The following is a 20666-nucleotide window of genomic DNA, read 5'->3' as shown; positions in this document are numbered from 1 at the left end:
CAGACATAGAAAAATCTATGCCAGTAAAAAAAAGACAGTCATTAACTCCAGGTGAAGTAAGTGGCTGTCAATGTTTTCATAGCACAATACTTGGTCTTTTAAAAAGTAAAAGTTATATTCACATCATAATACAAACACTGATTATTGATTTATTTTTAAATTCTTATATAACTACATTGAGAGAATATGGAAAGGGGAAGTGAATATATTAGGAAAGTGAAATTTTCATTTGCCTTACCAGAAAGACAAAAGGTAAAATCCAAAATTAATAAATCAAGATACAACATCGCAAGCAAATTATTTAGAAACTAAATAAGTACCAAAAAAACACCTAAACGTGTCTTAAGAGGATTGCCCCTGGGAAGTGGGAATCAGAAATGGTAGGAGGTGGAGGTGACAGGTAAGTGGTATTTTTCACTATACTCGATAGGGAAAGAGTCTCTGTGTGTGTGTACTTACTACAGTATTTGTATTATTTGACCTCCTAAGGTATACACACTGAGTGGCCAGATTATTAAGATCTCACTCAGTGTATATCCTATATAATAAAAGGCTAATAAGCAAACTGTACCCTTGACCAGGACTTCGACCAGCAGGCAGGCTGGCCGGCCAACCACACGTCTCCTCCCCCTGGCCAGACTGGCCGGACCCCACCCATGCATGAATTTATGCACCAGGCCTATAATACACACACACACACACACACACACACACACACACACACACTGAGTGATCTGGCCACTCAGTGTGCATAATTACCTTTGCAAAAGCAAACGTTAACTTATAAAAACAAAATATGATGCATAGCACAGGCATGGGTAGGGCAGAAATCAGTCCATTAGCCATATCTTTATGGAGCACCTCTTATGGGCCACCACTTACTAGCTTGTGATGTTGGGCAAGTTTTTAACCTCCTAGTGCAGCGGTCGGCAAACTCATTAGTCAACAGAGCAGCAAACCTCCAGCCGCAGTTTGCTAACCACCGTCCTAGAGTCTTAGTTTCCTCCTCTGTAAAGGGGGAATAAGAATAGCACATACCACATTAATGCTCCATCCAGCAGAGTATTTAAACTATTACAAGGAGGGTCCTGGGCTGGCCACTGAGAAACAACACGAACAAGAGACAGCCCCTGCCCCCAGGTCCCCCTGGGGGAGGCAGCGATAAGGAAGCAGTCACCACACAAGGCCGTAAAGGCATAAAGGTCCACGGTCCGGGAGACACATGCACAGGCCCCACTTCCGCTCAGAGGCCAGAGACACACTCACAGATCCACTTCCGGTCAGGGGCCGGAGACACGTTCACAGATCCACTTCCGGCCCCTGATTCCGCTCGGGGGCCGGAAGACACATGCACAGATCCACTTCCGGTCAGGGGCCGGAGACACGTTCACAGATCCACTTCTGGTCAGGGGCCGGGAGACACATGCACAGGCCCACTTCCGCTCGGGGGCAGGAGACACGTTCACAGACCCCACTTCCGCTCAGAGGCCGGGAGACACACTCATAGACTCACTTCCGCTCGGGGGCCAGGGAACACATTCACAGGCTCCCCTTCCGCTTGGGGCCGGAGACGCGTTCACAGACCCCACTTCAGCTCAGGGGCTGGGAGACACACTCATAGGCCCACTTCCGCTCAGGGGCCGGGGGACACATTCACAGGGTCCCCTTCCACTCTGGAGCCGGAGACACGTTCACAGACCCCACTACCGGTCAGAGGCTGGGAGACACACTCACAGACCCCACTTCCGCTCGGGGCCGGGAGACACATGCACAGACCCCCACTTCCGCTCAGAGGCCGGGAGACACACTCACAGACCCCACTTCCGCTCGGGGCCGGGAGACACAGTCACAGACCCACTTCCGCTCTGGGGTCGGAAGACACATGCACAGACCCACCTCCGCTCAGGAGCCGGGAGACAGGTTCACAGACCCCACTTCCGCTCAGCACCCTGGCAGGAAAGATTAGCATTTCCAAAGTAAACTTCGAAAAACACGATTCCCAGTAAACATTTCTTAGAAAAACAGTTTGTGGTCAAATCAGCCTGGGAAACTATTAGTTATACATCCTTTGGGAGAATGAGCACTAGGATTGCCATATTTATAGCTCCATGCTTACTACAGTCCAGAAAAAATGGTTTACCTTTGTTTACTCCAGTCTTTGCCCAAAAAATGTGACCACAGAGCCCTTTGGTCATTCCAGAGACTCCAGTGCCTCAAAGCTGGTCCTCTACTAACACGTTCTGGGAGTCACGGCCACAGATCGTAAAAGTGCGTATTTCTCAGCCTTTCCATTTCCCTTGTCATCCATCCCAGTTATTTTGGCCATTTGAAAAGTTTCCATATTTTTAAAGCAGCAAAGAGATTATGCAACAGAAACTCCCCTAAGTAAATTACTTTTGTGAAAAGGAATCTAATGTGTTGATGAGATATGTTGATAGACTTTTGAAAGTGATGATATAGTTGATTTCAAATCATTCAGAACCAAGGAAAAGCTCCAAAGAAGTTTCTAGAATAAAGGTAACATCAGTACTCACTGCTTTACCCTCATGTTTAGGAGAACAGTATGAATCGTGGGTAACTTGTGAACTGGGACATGGTGTAATGACTGGAGGCCCGATACATGAAATTCGTGCAAGAGTAGGCCTTCCTTCCCCTGGCTGCTAGCACCAGCTTCCCTCTGGCACCCAGGACCTGGGCTTCGCTCGCAGCCCCAGCCTCATCTGGAAGGTTGTCCAGTCTAATTAGCATACTACGCTTTCATTATTATAGCCTCCATATCATAAGACCTCCGTTAAAACACCTTTAAGAAAAGAAAGCAGCACGTGGCTTCTGCAGCAATGTTCCTGTTTTGAAATATGCACAGCTTGGGTTATCTCACATTCATGTGCTTCTCATGCCTTTTGAGGGCATTCAGTCCTGAAGTTTTCTGTTAAAAAGCAGCCGGAGATCCCGTGCTGTTTACCTCCCAGGAAACAAACTGCTTACTGTGTCAAAGAAAGAGTTCTGTAAGAAGCCCTGGACAGAGAAAATAGCCAATCACCGAACATATATATTGATTCCAGAGAGGAAGGGAAAGGGAGAGAGAAACGTCAATGATGAGAGAGAGTCATTGATCCACTGCTTCCTGCACGCCCTACGTCCTCACCTTCCACCTCAGCAGCGCCCTCGTCATCTCCATTTTCAGAAGAACACACTAGAGAGCTCACCGCTTGTCCAGAGCCATGAGGTCCCTCGAGCAACAGCCCAGAGCACCTGGGTCCCTGCCCAATGACCACTGCCCAAACGGTGTGCTGAACCCACTACTAACTACCGTAACCCTAAGCTGGAAAAACACATACCCTGGCCATTTTGAAATGCTCCCTATGAGCTTAAGGACAAATAATACACGTGCAATCCAAGAACAGTCAATGTATCGCTTTCTAGTTTTAAAAGGAAATAAGGCCCCCCACGATGGTTAAACCTCACTCCTTACACACCCTGAAATGTGAGCTTGTTACAGCAGCACCTTGTTATACAACGTAGGGCAGCACAGAGTCAAGTCAAGAGCCAACTCATGACACGACAACAGGCCAGCTGCTATAGGGTTAGTATGTACTAGTATGTACCACGTGGGACTGAGCAGGCAGGAGGGAACACCGGAACTCTGGGCTGAAGAATCCTTAACACATGCCACAGAGACGGTGCGAACCGAGGAGACTTTGGGAAGGGGTCAAGGGAAAAAGGCATTTCAAGCGAAGAGTGTGTGTAAAAGAGAAACGAAGCGAGGCAACGCACACTTGATTTCATCGGCAGGACGAGCCAAAGAGGTGGTACTATCACTTATTCACTTTTCACAGAGTGGGAAATAGAAGTGCAAAGAAATTATATAAATCACACAGCAAGTGGACATCGGAGTTCTGTGTATCACCAAAGGGCGGAGATAAGAGCACGTATTTTGGGATGTGTATTGTATGAGAGGCAAAAGACAGGCCTGCACACTAAGTGGGTAACTAACAGCACTGAGTGCTGAGACCGACAGGGAAGACCGACTCACACCGGTCTTGCCCTGTGCTTGGCGCTTTTCACACAATCCCACTTGATCCGCACCACCACGACCATCTCTGGAGGAGCTATTCTGACGATTATTTTACAAACAGAGGCCCAGTGCACAAAATTTGTGCATGGGTAGGGTCCCTAGAGGCTGCTGGCCACCAGCCAGGGCCTTCCTTCAATCCGCTCCGCCCCCTGGTGGTCAGCACACATCATAGCAAACGATCGAACTCCAGGTCTCCCAGTTGAACTCCCGAGGGGACACTTTGTATATTAGGCTTTTATATAGAGAGATGAGGCAGTGGAGGCATGACATTTGCCCAAGGTCACACAACAAATAAATTCGGGATTCAGTCAGACTTAGATCAAGTCAGTCTGACAAGCAAGCCCCGGGGGGATTTTAGCCACTAGGTGATCCTGCTATCTCATGAAACACCGAGAGGGCATTGCATACAATTAAAAAGGGTTTGTTACCTTGAATTCAGCGTAGGCCTTGTATTTGTTTTGGAAAAGGACCAGCTACACTTAGGAAACAGGACTGCTTCCATACCAAAACCATCTACCTGGCCTGCCCATTTGCACAGAAAATATTTTAGATTGTTCCATTTTTTAAAAAACCATAGTCCTAAAGGAGCTATGCAGTTACATTCAAAATGTATTCTTCAGATTGAGAACATGAAGCATTTTATGACGGGCTTTTAAAGAGTTCGAGGAAACGTTCTATGAGAGGATGAGGTGGCTGTGGGGCTGGGAATGACATATCCCGCAAACCAAACAGAGACAAAAGAATATACTCCTGGGGGAGGGTCAGACCCAAGTCTCAGGACCCACAGTGTCCGTTCATCCCCGCTAACACGGGGTGCTCTGTCCCATGTCACAGGGTTCCCCTCAATCCTTTTTTTTTTTTTTTAATATATTTTATTGATTTTTTTTTTTTACAGAGAAGAAGAGAGAGGGATAGACAGTTAGAAACATCAATGAGAGAGAATCATTGATCAGCTGCCTTCCTGCACACCCCCCACTGGGGAAGTGCCCGCAACCAAGGTACATGCCCTTGACCAGAATCAAACCCGGGACCCTTCAGTCCGCAGGCCGGCGCTCTATCCACTGAGCCAAACCGGTTTCGGCTCCCCTCAATCCTCTGCAACACTCCTAACCCCCCAGGAAACAGAACCTTCTTCGTTTTCACTAAGCATCTGCTCCCGAGAAATGCAATGGGTTCTATTCTGAAAGCAGGCCTGGCGCACGCACAGAACCTCCCGCCCATTTGAAGGAACTTGAGCACAGCTAACCTTTGCTCAAAACACAGGTGAAACCTGAAAACGATCTATCAAGTCTAAAGATAAAAGTACTTATAGTTCTAAATCAGTGTTTCCCAAAGTGTGGTACACGGACCCCCAGGGGTACGGGAAGAGTTTGGTGGGGGTACGCGTTGCACCGGAGTTCGGTGGGGATATGCACTGCACCGTGCTTAGCTGCGCCTAATTCTACCTTCTCATGATTATGAGGGGTACTCAGCGCTACGAAAATTATAGAAGGGGTACACATATGTCAAAAGTTTGGGAAACACTGTTCAAAATGAACAGTTATAGCCCATAAGTAGAAAGTCGCATTGCTTTTGCTTTCTTGCCAAGAAATGGCTGTGCTGTCACAGCTCTCTCCTCAGCTAAAGCAAATTCTGTCTGTCTCTCTCTCCTGCTCTCCATTCCCCAAATTCTGCCAATAAGATTCTCTTGCATTTTCCCCTTAAGTTGTTGTGGTCTTTTTTGTTTTTGTTTTTGTTTTTTACATAAGAAAAAATAAAAATACAAGAGAAAAAAATTTTAAAATAGCAAATATCTGCATAGTCACCACCCCAAATTGGCAATTGTTGGAAACTGTGTCGTAATCTTTCCTATGGAAGGAATGGAAACTTTTAGGTTAAGGTGATGCATTCACTGTCTCCATACCCAGAGGAAATCATGCTCATAGACTTGACATCCATCTTCCCGATACATGAAAAACACGTTCACCTGAGTGAATGGATGCATAAATGATGTGTGTGGGAGTTTTAGGTGCAAAATAAAAAGTTAAAGTGTGCTGTATTATATTGTGCACCGTTCGGCAGCTGTGTCTGTCTTCTCTGTTGAAGTGCCCAGTCCCTAGTAGGAGGGTCCGGACATGGTAGATATCAGATAAATATTTGTTGAATGGATGAGATGGGTTTATAATAGGGCAGCTCCATTGTTTGCTGAGTACACAGATTCTTCCAGACATTTTTCATGAGCAGACATCTTGGTGCTCAAACGCAAACAGAGAATTTAGACTGAGATGACTTTGTCACCCATTTTCAATGCATGCTCAAGGTGCGCATCATCGCTAATCATCAGGGGAATGCAGATCAAAGCCACGAGGAGGCATCACTTCACACCTGTCAGGACGAGAGATAACAAGTGCTGGCGAGGACATGGTAAAAGGGAGCCCTGTACTCTGCTGTTGGGAATGGGAACTGGTGAGGCCACTACGGAAAGCCGGCGTCGAGGTTCCTCAAAAAATTAAAGATAGAGCCACCATTTGATCTAGCAATTCCACTTCCGAGCATTTATCTGAAGGAAACAAACACACGACTTAAAGATACCTGTACCCCATATTTACTGCAGCACTATTTACAAGAGCCAAGATATGAAAACAATCTACCTAAGTGGCCCATCAATGAATGAACGGATGAAGAAAATGTAATACACGTGGATTATGTGGCCATCAAAAATAATTAAATATTGCCATGTATGACAACATGGATAGACCTTGAGGACATATGCTAAGGGAAATAAGTCACAGAGAAAGACAAATACGGTAGGATCTCACTCATATTGTCGGAAACTGATCATCATCCCACTAGCAGAGGGTTGTGGACAAGGAACCCGGAAGGCTGGTGAACCTTGGAAGCTCTGAAAGGCCAGAGCCAATCACTCTCTGTCTAACTGAGACAATGCTAGCTGAAGCAACTTCCACCTGCCAATCTTATGTAAATCATTGCTGATTGGCTATTATTGGCTATGGGTGGATCCCAAACCAAGTTTGCAAACACAGGGCCCTTGTCCCATACGCCCCATACCAATGATTAGTGCTAGATAAGGGGTTAAATAATTTTTCAGTGAAGGGCCACTCTTCTCTTCCAGCCTACACTTCGATCTGGAAGAATAAGCCCAATTAAATTCGGAAAATCTCCGTTTCTCCTTATGCCATTCTGCGAGCTGATGGCGTCGCAGATGTTTTCCTAGAAGTTCTTCCTGAAAGTCCCACCTCATGCCTGCCAGGATTGGGACTCAAAGCCCCAGAAATGCAATGAGTTGATAAGTAATTGCTTATCAAAATACAAAGAAAGAGGCCTATTTCTTTATGAAATGAAAACACATGACGAATACAGTAAGAATGACTCATTTCATGTCCACAAGAACTGCTTCCAAAAGTGAACTATTTAAAAGTGTTGTTTTTCGTGTTTTTTTTAAACCACATGATAGGGAAAAATCCATGTAAATGTCACGTCTCAACATGGCACTAGCCCTGCGGTTCTGGCTGCTGCTTTCACAAGTTGAAACAGTAGTTGGCCCATATTTTACAAACAAGAACTTTTTGTGGCGTGCCAAAAATGCCCATTTACAAATGGAAACTATGCAATATCGATTTCTTTAAGAAAAGGAGAGCTATAAGGAAAGGGGAGTAGAGACCCAGAGGGGTGTGTATACAGGTTAGGAAAATGAGGAGTGAAGGGTTATCTTGCAGGTAGGAGAACCAGAACCTCTTAGCGATTCATCGTAGGACCTAACAGCCTGAATCCAGTCCTACGGAGTGAGGCATGCGTGGTCTACACCCACTAAATATCTTCTCCGTTGTTTTTTAAAGCAGGAAGCTTTGCACATATGTGTATCACAAAGAGGTGAGAAATGTGCTTGACAGCTGCCTACACTAAAAGGAAATTAGAGGGCTGATCAATCAACAGTAAATCGGATTGTGCCTTTGTTGACGCACCTCCTCCCGGTGACAAAGTTGATTTAGCTGCTGGCTGCTGATCTGTGAACATCAGAATTACGTTGATGGAGCCCAAACCAGCGTCCTCTGCTGTTTACACATTAGGCACGAAGGCTAATGACTTCCTAATCCTTGAGGGGGTTTTACCACTTTTGATGGATCAGCTATCCCTCAGGATTAGACACATTTTTCAATGGGTTGAGGGCACATCCTTCAACACATGTGCAACCTCATCACTGAAGAGCAGTGGGTGGCCAGGCATGACGCTCAGACAAATGTCAACAAGCGAGACATTGTCTCGTCATAGAGACGTCCAGCTCCCTCTCTCTAGCCAAAGCTCACAATAAAATATTCACGACCTATGGATGTACCGTGCATCCTTCTGGTGGAGCTATCTTTAAAAATATATGTTTATTGATTTTTAGAGAGAGGGAAAGAGAGAGAAACATCAATTCGTTGCCTCCTGTACACAACCCAACCAGGGATCGAACCCACAAACTTTCGGTGCATGGGACAACGTTCAACCAACTGAACCGCACCGGCCAGGGCTGGTGGAGCTTTTTAATGCATAAAGCATGAACTTAATGTTAATTCCATTTGCTGAGGACTTCCTATGTGCCTGGCACTGAGTACTTTAAGAACGTTGTGTGATACCGTCTTGCCTATCACCATATGCTTGGTACTCAGTCGGTAGGCGCAGGTCCCCTATACCCAGTGGTAGGCAAACAGCGGCTCGTGAGCCACATGTGGCTCTTTGGCCCCTTGAGTGTGGCTCTTCCACAAAATACCACAGCCTGGATGAGTCTATTTTGAAGAAGTGGCATTAGAAGAAGTTTAAATTTTAAAAAATTGGCTTTCAAAAGAAATGTCAATCGCTGTACTGTTGATATTTGGCTCTGTGGACTAATGAGTTTGCCGACCACTGCCCTGTACACAAACAACGAGGTGCTCAAGAAATATTTTTTTGAATCCACAAAAGAACTGAAGAGAACCAGAAGACTGGGTAAGAAGGAATATTATGAACAGACGCATATTACTGAAGTCTCTGTCCGTACATCGAATTCATCGTTCAGTACAGTCATCTCAGAAAGGAGTGAGTTTGGGTCATGAGAAGATCAACGAAGGGCTTTTGTATGATATTAATCCCCATCCCTGACCTATGTATGTAACGGAGCTGGGTCAGAGCTGCTGGCGTAGAGTGGCGGGCAGCCACGCACATGAAGAAAGCCACAAGCTCTATGCATCCTGGTGCTTCCTCTGTTGTTTCTGGGAAGGGGTACCCGCCAACACGCATTCACGGAACAGGTATCAGACGCAGAAATTATGAAACAACCCGAGGATGTTAAAATCCAGGGGTTGGAAATGTAAGAGAAGCAATGCGTGTAGAATAAGATGTAAAACATACATCAGCCCTCACCGGTTTGGCTCAGTGGATAGAGTGTCAGCCTGCAGACTGAAAGGTCCCATGTTCGATTCTGATCAAAGGCATGTACCTTGATTGCGGGCACATCCCCAGTGGGGGGTGTGCAGGAGGCAGCTGATGGAGTTTCTAACTCTCTATCCCTCTCCCTGCCTCTCTGTAAAAGAAAAAAATTAATGAAAATATGTTTAAAATAAAATAAAAGATACACCAGTAAGGGAAACGAGGACCGGGACATGGGAAGGGGAAGAGAGCCAGGCTTTTCCGTTGCGGATGAGGGGTAAGTCTAGTCTGACCAAATTAGAAAACAGCACTTAACCTCTGTCAGGCATCACGTCGGCACCAGCGGGGTTATCTCAGTCTCAGAGGAAGCCGCCGGCCCTGTGGGGGTCGCTGGGTAAAAATCGGCGTGGAGCACGAGTGGGGAGCACTTTCCATCCTCTGTCCCCGGACTGGGAAGCTGCGCGGGGCCCAGCCTATGCACCCATTTCGTTCCTGCAGGACGAAATACTTTCCAAACTGCTCCCGAGGTTTTAGGACATCATTGAAATACTTACTTAGCCGTTTGGACCTAACCACCTAGCGAACAGAACAACATGAGGTTTGGGGGGAGGGGTGCTGGGGATTTTGTTGTTGTTGTTGTTGTTATTATTATTATTATTATTATTATTACTGCCTTAGGAGTGCCATGAAAAACTCACTGAAGTATGAAAGAAACCCTGAACCCACAAAGTCAAGGAACCAGTGATTGGTTGCAAGGGGCACCCTGATTTCAAAAATGATAAAAAAAAAAAAAAAAAAATGCCCATCTTTAATTAAGGGAATGCTGTAATGATGATGTCTCTTGACGCATTCATATCATGTTTGGGATTTTTAGGCGTACGATGCTCTTCACCATGTCATTTTGCCTGTGAGGAAGCTGAGACGCAGAGCAATTAAGAGACCTGACCCAGGAGAACACTGGAACCCGACCTCCAGCCCAGGACTGTGGACGCCAAAGCCGGCCGTCCCCACCCTACCACCGCTCCCTCTCCTCCAGCAGCCAATACCCCACATCAGATACAACCCTCGCGAGAAGCTCAGGAAGTTCCAAAAAGATCTGTTACCATGTGCGGGGGATTGAGGGGTGGCCCCTAACATGGTAGGTCTAAGTCCAGTGAGTGGATCCAGTAGACGAAGGATCTTGGGATGAGAAGGTCACCCGGGGTTAGCTGTGTGAGGCCACAGCCGAGGACAAGGGTCCTGGGAGACACCGAGAGGAGAAGACGCCCCAGAGGAGGCGGCAGCCCTGAGGAGACAGGCAGAGATTGGAGGGATGCAGCCACCAGCCAGGGCATGCGGGGCCACCAGGAGCTGGAGCGGCAGGAAGGACTCGCAGCCTTGGGAGGGAGCCTGAGCCTGCCGACACCGCGATTTCCCACTTCGGACTTCCAGGACGCTGAGAGAATGGACTTCTGCTGTACGCCGCCAGGTTGATGGTGCTTTCTTTCAGCAGCCCTAGGAAACTAAAACCCCATCCTAAGGCCCAGTCACCACGCAGTTAAGTATGTTAAACCACTGAAAAGTCTACATTACCCAGTTACTAATTCCCCATCCTAAGGTCCAGTCACCAAGCAGTTAAGTTTGTTAAACCACGTAAAAATCCTTATTACCATCCTAGCTGGTTTGGTTCAGTTGATAAGAGTGTCGGCCAGTGGACTGAAAGGTCCCAGGTTCGATTCCAGTCAAGAGCACATGCCCAGGTTGTGGGCTCGATACCCAGTGTGGGGCGTGCAGGAGGCAGCCAATCAATGATTCTCTCATCATTGATGTTTCTCTCTCTCCATTCCTCTATGAAATATATATATATATATATATATATATATATATTTAATAAGTCATACTTGAGAAACCCATCGTACGCCTAAAAATTCCAAACATGGTAGATGCGTCAAGAGACATCATAATTCAGCATTCCCTTAATTAAAGATGGGTGTGTTTTTTTAATCCATATATTTTAAATCCATATTACACAGTTACTAATACCCCATCCTTAGGTCCAGGTCACCAAGCAGTTAAGTTTGTGATAAACCACGTAAAAATCCATATCACCCAATGAACTACTGATAGGTTTTACAAGTCACAAATCTGAAGACAGACCTCTACCCAGTATATACCAAGGAGCTGACTCTATTTACCAATTTTACCTTACGGCTCTCGTTTTAAAAATAACTCCTTTGTGCCCAGCCGGTGTGGCTCAGTGGTTGAGCCTCAACCTATGAATCAGGAAGTTATGATATTTATAATTAGCAGTCTATTAGACCAGCACTTTTAATCAGGGTTGATATAATGTAATGAGTGATATTACAAGTTGAAGGCTTGGAAATCTAAAATGCATTTCAAAACAAACATCCTAAAATTAGGCAGGATGTTGTCTCCACGGTGACAGTGAGTTATGGAAATCAAAGTCACCATGCGGAAGCCGTGGCATTTGAAAGAACAAACTCTGTGAATAAAATAGACTCTTACTGTAAACAAACTGACGGGGGAAAAAAATAACTTGGAAACAACTATCGTTGAAAAAGAACAGAAAAGATGGTGAAGACCCGATAAGGCACAGGCCGTCACTAAAATCTCATGGAAAAGGGAACGTTTGTAAGATGAGATACAGCCAATAATCTATAATAATAAAAGCGTAATATGTTAATTTAACGGGATGCCCAGAAGCCAGGGCTGGGAGGGAAGCCCGGGTCCCGGGGCCAAGGGGAAGCCGGCAGCCGGGAAGGAAGGCCTACTCTTGCACAGTTTCCATGCATGGGCCTCCAGGACTGTGATAACTATGTATGGTGTCAGTTGGGAACTACTCTTATTGGGGGATCATTTCACACGGTATATAAATGTGTACCCACTCTGCGGTACACCCGAAACGAATATAATATTGAATGTCAACTACAAACTGAAAGAAACCCTAAGTGCTGATAAACCAAATGGCCCTTATTTCTTCAGCTGCAGATGGATCGTGGTACTAGTGCTTCTCACACTACCTGTGTCAAAGGATACTTGCGTAAAATACAATAAAAATGAATTACTTGGCCGGGACCAGTTTGGCTCAATGGATAGAGCGTCGGCTTGGGGACTGAAGGGTCCCGGGTTCGATTCCGGACAAGGGCATGTACCTTGGTTGCGGGCATATCCCCAGTAGGGGGTGTGCAAGAGGCAGCTGATAAATGACTCTCTCTCATCGATGTTTCTAACTCTCTATCTCTCTCCCTTCCTCTCTGTATAAAAATCAATAAAATATATTTTAAAAAAATTTAAAAAATGAATTACTTGGGGGGGTGGAGGAAAATGAGATAAAAAATTAAAAAATGTAAACCTACACTTTTTCATTTTCCCAAATTTTTATTTATTATATTGCAGCGATAAAATTACATTTCAATTTATACAATCAGAATAAATAAAACAAAGGAAAACATGACAAATATTAGGAAGTGTGTCCATCAGTGACTTATCTAAAGAAATGTTGTTAACCTCCTAATTCTTTGTCGTTTTGTGATTTAGAGAGAAATGGTCATCCTTTATTAAATGTCTATGCTCACCCCCTGAACAAACTAAGTACATCCGTGAAGTTTTTAATGTGACAAATGAGTTTGCTTCCTGCGTGCTAAGTTACTGATCTAACCTGGCTGGGTGGCGATGCTATTTGCAGGGATAACGTGTACCTAAAACGCTCCGGTGTTTGGTTTTAATAAGTCATACTTGAGAAACCCGTCTCACACAAGGAATGTTCATGGCGATGGGAGAAGATGTTACAGCCACTTCAGCAAGCTTGCAATATTTTTTCTAACGGTTACTCAAAATAGAGCCAGGGGTCCTGGATTTTCATGACTCACCTTTCATCTCTCATCAGGAGTCAGTGCCAACACCTCGGCCAGGGAACTGAGCTCAAAGCACCCACCGATGAAACAAAAGGCCTGTTGGCTACAGACATCACTCTTATAGTGGGGCGTGTGCTGGTGACTTCCCACCAGCTCTGCTCACACACCACGCCCGGACCCAGTGGGGCAGGCCACTGGCAGCGTGCTTAGACACTGCTCAAACGCCAAGTTGCGATTAGCTGGTAGGTGCCAGCTTTCAATTTTTAAATATTTCAAACAACTTTATTGAGGGATGACGGTCATACCCCCCACTGGGGATGTGCCTGCAACCAAAGTACATGCCCTTGACTGGAATGGAACCTGGGACCCTTCCGTCTGCAGGCTGATGCTTTATGCACTGAGCCAAACTGAATTCTCTTAATTCTTGATTTAAGAGAGCAAGGGTGGACAGGGCATTCAAGAGAGAGGAGAAGATTTAATTATTCAATTATTTAATTATTCAATTAAATATCATATTTATATTTTTATCTCTTAATAGGTTGCAATGCAGTTTGAATTTCTTGTTGCTTCCAGCACTATGTCTTCTTTTTTCTGAATTCTTAAACACCCCAGCTTTCTTCCTTTTGTTCTCCCTTTGTCCGATTTTCCACTTATTTAATTTTAAAAGCATACTATACTTAAATATGTTATCAGTCACTTTAATATGTTATCACCCTATTAAATCTACCTAATCCAACTCAAACCCTTTTGGGGGAAGGGAGGATGTGGTAAAGTATAAGTAAATGGCAAATGGTTTTCCAAACATAAAGATACTGCAGTTTTAAGTACAGTATCCCCCAAAATGGAAATCATTATAATGCCCACATTGGGCATCCTGTGTTATGACCCAGAACTCCCGTGTTTTGTGTGTGTGTGTGGGGGGGGGGGGGGTTAATAGATTTTTATGTAATCACTTTCATTTCAATGTAATTAAATACTTAAGAAAAGCCGTTCCCAATTATGTCTTTGGCAAAACCTGCACTATCAAAATAAAATTAACTACTATCATTTAAAACACATTGGGGCAACCTCTGATACATGTATCTGTCCACAAATTCAAATAAATGTTTCTGCTTCCGAAATCACCCAGGAGCTTCAGGAGAAACCTAAATTGATGCACCTTAAAAGTGTAAATATCATCGAAACCGGTTTGGCTCAGTGGATAGAGCATCGGCCTTGTGGACTGAAAGGTCCCAGGTTCGATTCCAGTCAAGGGCATGTACCTTGGTTGAGGGCACATCCCCAGTGGCGGGTGTGCAGGAGGCAGCTGATAGATGTATCTCTCTCACTAATGTTTCTAACTCTCTATTCCTCTCCCTTCCTCCCTGTAAAAAATCAATACAATATATTTTTTAAAAAGTGTAAATATCAAAGCAATGGAAACGGGAATCAGTAAAGCATTCAGAAAGCACTGTCATACTGACGATTATTATTGCATGGCCATTTAGAATGTGGCTCTGCCTCTTGCCAACCTCATATGTATGTTCCCAGGAATATATGGGACAATGTAGGCAAGCTCTTGAAAATGAGAACTTTACAAATATTCGGTGTTTTGGAAGCCGTGTTCTGCAGGGGGCTGGGAACACCGGTCCGATGAGGAGCTCTCCCGCCGGGCATGCCTTCAGCTCTCTGTCCACCGTCCACCCTGCTGAGGGGCGGGGCGGGGAGAAAGCCGGGCTCCCCGGCTCACAGCCACGTTCAAGTTGCTTCGAGAGGAGCAGCCACAACAGCGCTTTCCTCAAGGCTCAACGCAGGAACCGGATGACTCAAGGCTTACTCGGTCCTTGAGTGAAACAAAGCAGATCACTGCTCTCGGGACTTTTGTGGGAGTTGAAGCCACAAGCCACGATGCCAGGACCTATCACACAGGCTGGTTTTCAGGGTAACACATAAGGGGAAAACTGTCCCTCAAATATCTCTACGCCTGTAGCTGCACAAATACCTCCAATACAACACATCCAAAACGGAAGTCACCAACGCCCCCCCCCAGCCCCCGCCCCCCAAACCTCCTCCTCCCCAGGCTCGGCCACCTCCGTCAGTGACGCCATCAATTCCTTCCTGCTCGCCCACTGCATCTGACGGTCAGCTGGGCCTCCACACACAGCTCAGGTCTCCCCGACTCTGCCTCCCCGGTCACCCCCCCGGCCAGCCCCTCCTCAGGCCCGGGCCCGGGGACAGCACTGACACGGTCTCCGCGCCTCCCCTGTGCTTCCCACAATGCCAAGTTCCATCACATCACTCGCTGTAGATTTGAACTACGGTGACCAGGCGTCCCACTTTTGGTGGGACAGTCCTGATTTTTAACCATTTATCCCCCATCCCGCGCCAAAAATCGGGGCTTAAAACGCCTCGGGACACGGGACAAATTGTTAAACATCGGGACTATCCCGCCAAAAGCGGGTGGTCTGGTCCACCTTAAACACTTTGCACGGCTCCTTGTTGATCCCCTCTTGAGTGGCATGCCGACTTCTCACCCCTGGACGCAGGGTGACCAGGGGTCTCGGTCCCCCTGGGATAGCTGGGGTGTATGACCGCTCTGCAGTGCACTGACCAGCATGTCCCCTTCCCTGGCCCCAGGGTTCCCGTCTGGGTGATCAGCCGCGTGGTCGCCTGCTCGCCAAGGCCCTCCCGGTCCCTCACTCCCCACACTCGGCTGGGCTTCTCCTCCCCTGGCACGCTGCCCTCCAGGCAGACGGAGCTGCTCCCAGCTCCCGCCTCCCCCAGCAGTCTGCAACGCCTGAGAGCGGGAGCCAGCGCCGGTCCCGGCCCGGACTCCTGCACGGACACCTCGCTGCATCTAGAAGCTGGTGCCACCGAAGGAGCCAGCAGGAGAGAACACCAGAACATGGCAGCTCCAGAGCCCACATGTGTGACAGATAAGTGAAGGCCTGTTGAGAGATTTTTTTTTAAAGTGTCTCTCGTAAGCTAGAATGTGGGTTTAAGTATCACCGTTTTAACAACAAATCCTAGTTTCCAGAGGGTGTTCTTAAGGGCTATTTTGACACTAGTCAAGACACTTTCATTATCCCCAATAGAATCGCCTGGTGTGGGTCAGGCTCAGTCTCTCTGACTGGAGACACCTCCGGAAGCCACAGGCATCTCCTGGAATATTATGCAAGAAAAAAGAAAGAACACCATAGATCTGAATTGGTCTGGAACCAGGTTTTCAAAAAGCACCGAGGGATGGCATAAAAAGGAAAGATGGCTCTTTCTCAAAAAAAAAAAAAAAAAAAAAGGAAAGAAATATAGCTTTCCAATATCACATTAAGCTTTAAACTTTATGAAATCCAATTTCCTTGTTAAAAAAACAAAAGCTATGGCCGGCCGGCTAGTGTGGCTCAGTGGTTGAGCAGGGCAGGTCAGGGCACATTCCCCGGGGTTGCAGACTTGATTCCCAGTGTGAGGCATGCAGGAGGCAGTAGATCCATGATTCTCTCTCATCACTGATGTTTCTCTCTCTCTCTCTCCCTCTCCCTTCCTTTCCGAAATCAAAATTTTTTTTTTAAAGCCATACAGCTGGGATACCTAGCTATACATGGATGTGCAAAGGCAATCAGGCAGCAGTGAGCATCTGCTTGTCCGGCTGCTGCACCTCACACAGGCATTCAACTACGGCTCAGCCCACGCACGGGGTGAGGGCCCACATCCACTGTGGCAGGACACACGAGTAAAATGTGTGTCTCTGCACAATGACAAGTCTGTTCTGGACCCACTTCCCGACCACCCAGTGGTCACGGAGCCTCTCAGGCAGCTCTCTCTGCAGGCCAGGGCTCTCCTCTCTCCCGCCTTCTCTCCGCAGCCCTCCCTCCATGGGATATACTTTTCTCAGAGCCTTGAGAGGGCAAAACCCACACTCCTCCCCGCCCCGATGGCACTGACGCAGCCTCACGCGCACGCGTTCTGCCGTTGTTGTGAACCCCAAGAGCCGTCCTTTCGCAGAGAAAGGCAGCGACGGGGCGGCGGGCATGCAGGGGGCTGGGATGACGCGGCAATGAGCAGGAGGGCAATGCCCGATCGCAAACCGTCTCCCGGTTCCAGCGGCTCCCCCTGAGCCAGCGCAGGAGCAAGTGCACCGAGGACAGACGGGCGGCCGGGCTGAAGGCCTGTGTGTCAGGAAGGAGCTGCCACTACGCTGGGAAGCCAGCAATGCGACACGGAGCAGGCCTGCTGCCCCGCGGGGAACAGGGGCAGTCCTGTCCTCTCCGTGGAGGACCATGACCCCACGCCCGTCCTAGCACCGCGGTCGGCAAACTGCGGCTTGAGAACCACACGCGGCTCTTTGGCCCCTGGAGGGTGGCTCTCCCACAAAATACCACGGCCTGGGCGAGTCTGTGTTGAAGAAGTGGCGTTAGAAGAAGTTTAACAAATCTGGCTCTCCAAAGAAATGTCCATCGTTGTGATGTTGATATTTGGCTCTGTGGACTGAAGAGTTTCCCGACCACTGGCCTAGCACATACTCCCTAGACAATCCGCCGACGGAGAAAGAGGCACATGGCCGAGTGCGTTCAGAGCCTGTGCCCTCCTGGGGGTCTGCTCTCTGACCTGCCGACAGGAAGGAGGAGACAGGCAGGCTGGGGGCAGAGCCCCCCAGATGCAGCGCGCTGGGTGAAGCCCCTGAAAAGGCCGAATGCAGCCATCATTAGGGCGTCGCCCCAGCGCACACGCACACCCCTCCCTCCCATCAGAAACACCAGCTGGCCACATTATGGCTACTTCGTCCTAATGGAGTCTTCCAGATCGGCAGCACGTGAGAGTGCCATGTCTATTCTGTAAAACCAGCCTAGTCTGAACACGCTATTAAAACTGCTCCCCGTCCTAACCGGTGTGGCTCAGCGGATAGAGCGTCGGCCTGCAGACTCAAAGGTCCCAGGTTCGATTCCGGGCAGGGGCATGTACCTTGGTTGCCGGCACATCCCCAGTGGGGAGTGTGCAGGAGGCAGCTGATCGATGCTTGTCTCGCATTGATGTTTCTAACTCTCTATCCCTCTCCCTTTCCTCTCTGTAAAAAAACAAACAAAAAAATTTTTTAAAAGACATTATTATTTTTAAAAAAAACAGCTCCCGGTAGGTCAGGGGGTTGTCATTACTGGCAGGTAAACCTTTCCTACCTCTAAGAAAAAAAAAGGGGATGGGGTAATAAGAAATACATGACCCCTTTTTGGAGACCCAAAGCTGCATATTCCCATACTCAGACCCCAAGCTTATTATCAATAATAATAATAAGCAGTAACAGTTACTGAGCACTATTCTCGGGGTTTTACATCTAGGAAGGCATTTAATCCTCAGAACAACCCCACGAGTGTGATTATTATTCCCGTGTCTGCTGCCCGGGACACAGAGAGGCCAGGCCACCGGCCGCCTCTCCCACACCTGGGCCCGGAGGCACCTGCTGGAGCTGACTTCTTCTTCAGCCAAAAGCCAGCGGAGAAGTCTGTGTGCGCAGAGTCGATAACGGGCTTGGAAAAGGACCAGGGTCCGTGACTGCCACTCACCACGACGGGCTGCTCTGGTCCTCAGCACATGTGCCATTTCTGTCCTAACACCACGTTTTTCTTCCTGTTAACAGCCGGCCTGCTGGTCCTTCGCTCGCTGCCCACTTTCCATCTCCTAATTCTTTTATGGGTCTGCTCAAAAACACTATTGGCTTGACTGTAATTCTAAGGGGAGGGTGAAGCACTGAAGGTTCTTACTAAGAAAACTCAGGTCTGGATTTGAAGCGTAACTGTATCTGAAGTTCAAGCTCAGATGCCTGTAAACTGGTGTAGTCACAGTGCCAACCTGAGGACGGGCGGCTGAATGAAGTGAGAGAATATAGCTGGCATCTTATAGGCCCTCAATTAAGTGAGGTGCATTATTACCACACATTATAAAATGCGGAGAAAACCTTGTGTCTATTATTTACCTGTTCCGGGATATGTATCATTTTGAATGTTCATCTTGAAATGGTACACTTATTTTTTTAATTTTTGTCATTTATTTTTATCTTGAACATCATCTTTTTCCACTTTACACCTTTTAAGTTTATCTTGAATAATTTATCCTCAGTATCTGTTTATGTATTATGTATTTATGTAATACGATTTCTTAATGCATTGTTTGCGAGTTTTAAAGACACATCTGTTCTCATAATGATAGCATTGTTTCTTTCTTTTTAAAAAGAAAGCTGAAGACTCGCTATGTCTTTAAGGAAGTAGGATGAGCTCATCCTCCCATATAACACAATTGCATTTTAATTTGAAACCTGCCAACTTGGAGTTTGGGGATGATGGGATAGGACGAGGCTGAAGGTCATCGTTAGTGAGCACGCAGAGGGGCCTGAACAAGGTTTCCCGGAACCACATCAATAATTGAAAAAGGAAAAAAAATAACCTATTTTCAAATACGAAAGGAGCGGTCTCTGATATGGCAACCATTGATAGACTAACAATAAATAATTTATCCATTCCTCAGACTGCCTGAGGACATGAAAGTAATGACTCCATTTCATTAAACCTTCTATAAAATTTAAATCTTTCACTTATTTAGAGAAATCTTCCTCCTAATTATCCCAAATTAGTGTAACTCCAGACCTGGTTATAGTTATGACATGGTCTAGTGCCGTGGTCGGCAAACTGCGGCTCGCGAGCCACCTGCGGCTCTTTGGCCCCTTGAGTGTGGCTCTTCCACAAAATACCACGGCCTGGGCAGGTCCATTTTGAAGAGGTGGCGTTAGGAGAAGTTTAAGTTTTAAAAATGTGGCTCTCAAAGGAAATTGCCCGGACCGGTTTGGCTCAATGGATAGAGCGTCAGCTTGCGGACTGAAGGGTCCCGGGTTCGATTCCGGTCGAGGGCATATACGTTGGTTGTAGGCACATCCCCAGTAGCAGATGTGCAAGAGGCAGCTGATTGATGTTTCTCTCCCATCAATGTTTCTGACTCTCTATCCCTCTCCCTTCCTCTCTGGAAAAAAAAAATCAACAAAATATATAAATAAATAAATAAATAATAAACTCATCACAAAAATTCTTTAAAAAAAAAGAAAAAGAAACATCCATCGCCGTACTGTTGATATTTGGCTGTTGGCTAATGAGTTTGCTGACCGCTGGCCCAGTGGAATATTAGACGCATAGCAAGTCCCCCCAACAGTGGCCTTGTTAGCTGATCAATTTTTCTTGCCTGGAGCCAGAGAAGAACATGGGTGGTCCATTAGAAAGAAATCTTAAGACTCAGACTGCAGTTACTCTCCAGACCACTTCAAAAGTGAGTTTTGGGTAACTTTGAGAAAAAGATTCACATTTTTGCCTATTGCATTCCTTTCCCACTGAGATCTGCCG

At 46.8% G+C, this 20666-nt stretch overlaps 1 protein-coding gene across 5 annotated transcripts in view; it reads right to left on the bottom strand.

Moving 5' to 3' along the window:
• Positions 1-20666, bottom strand: part of STOX2 (storkhead box 2) — a 159425-nt gene that overhangs the window by 60437 nt on the left and 78322 nt on the right. The window contains exon 1 of one of the 5 annotated variants that reach the window (XM_084877752.1): positions 18740-19289. The exons of the other annotated variants lie outside the window; for them this stretch is intronic. The gene's annotated coding sequence lies outside the window, so the exon portion shown is untranslated. Of the gene's footprint in view, positions 1-18739; positions 19290-20666 lie in introns of those variants that run through there. 5 annotated transcript variants of the gene reach the window in all.

Source organism: Pipistrellus hanaki, assembly GCF_964339955.1.
Source record: "Pipistrellus hanaki genome assembly, chromosome: 3".
Taxonomy (NCBI): Eukaryota; Metazoa; Chordata; class Mammalia; order Chiroptera; family Vespertilionidae; genus Pipistrellus; species Pipistrellus hanaki.
The sequence above is the reverse complement of the archived record's forward strand: the minus strand, read 5'-3'. Positions and strand labels throughout refer to the sequence as shown.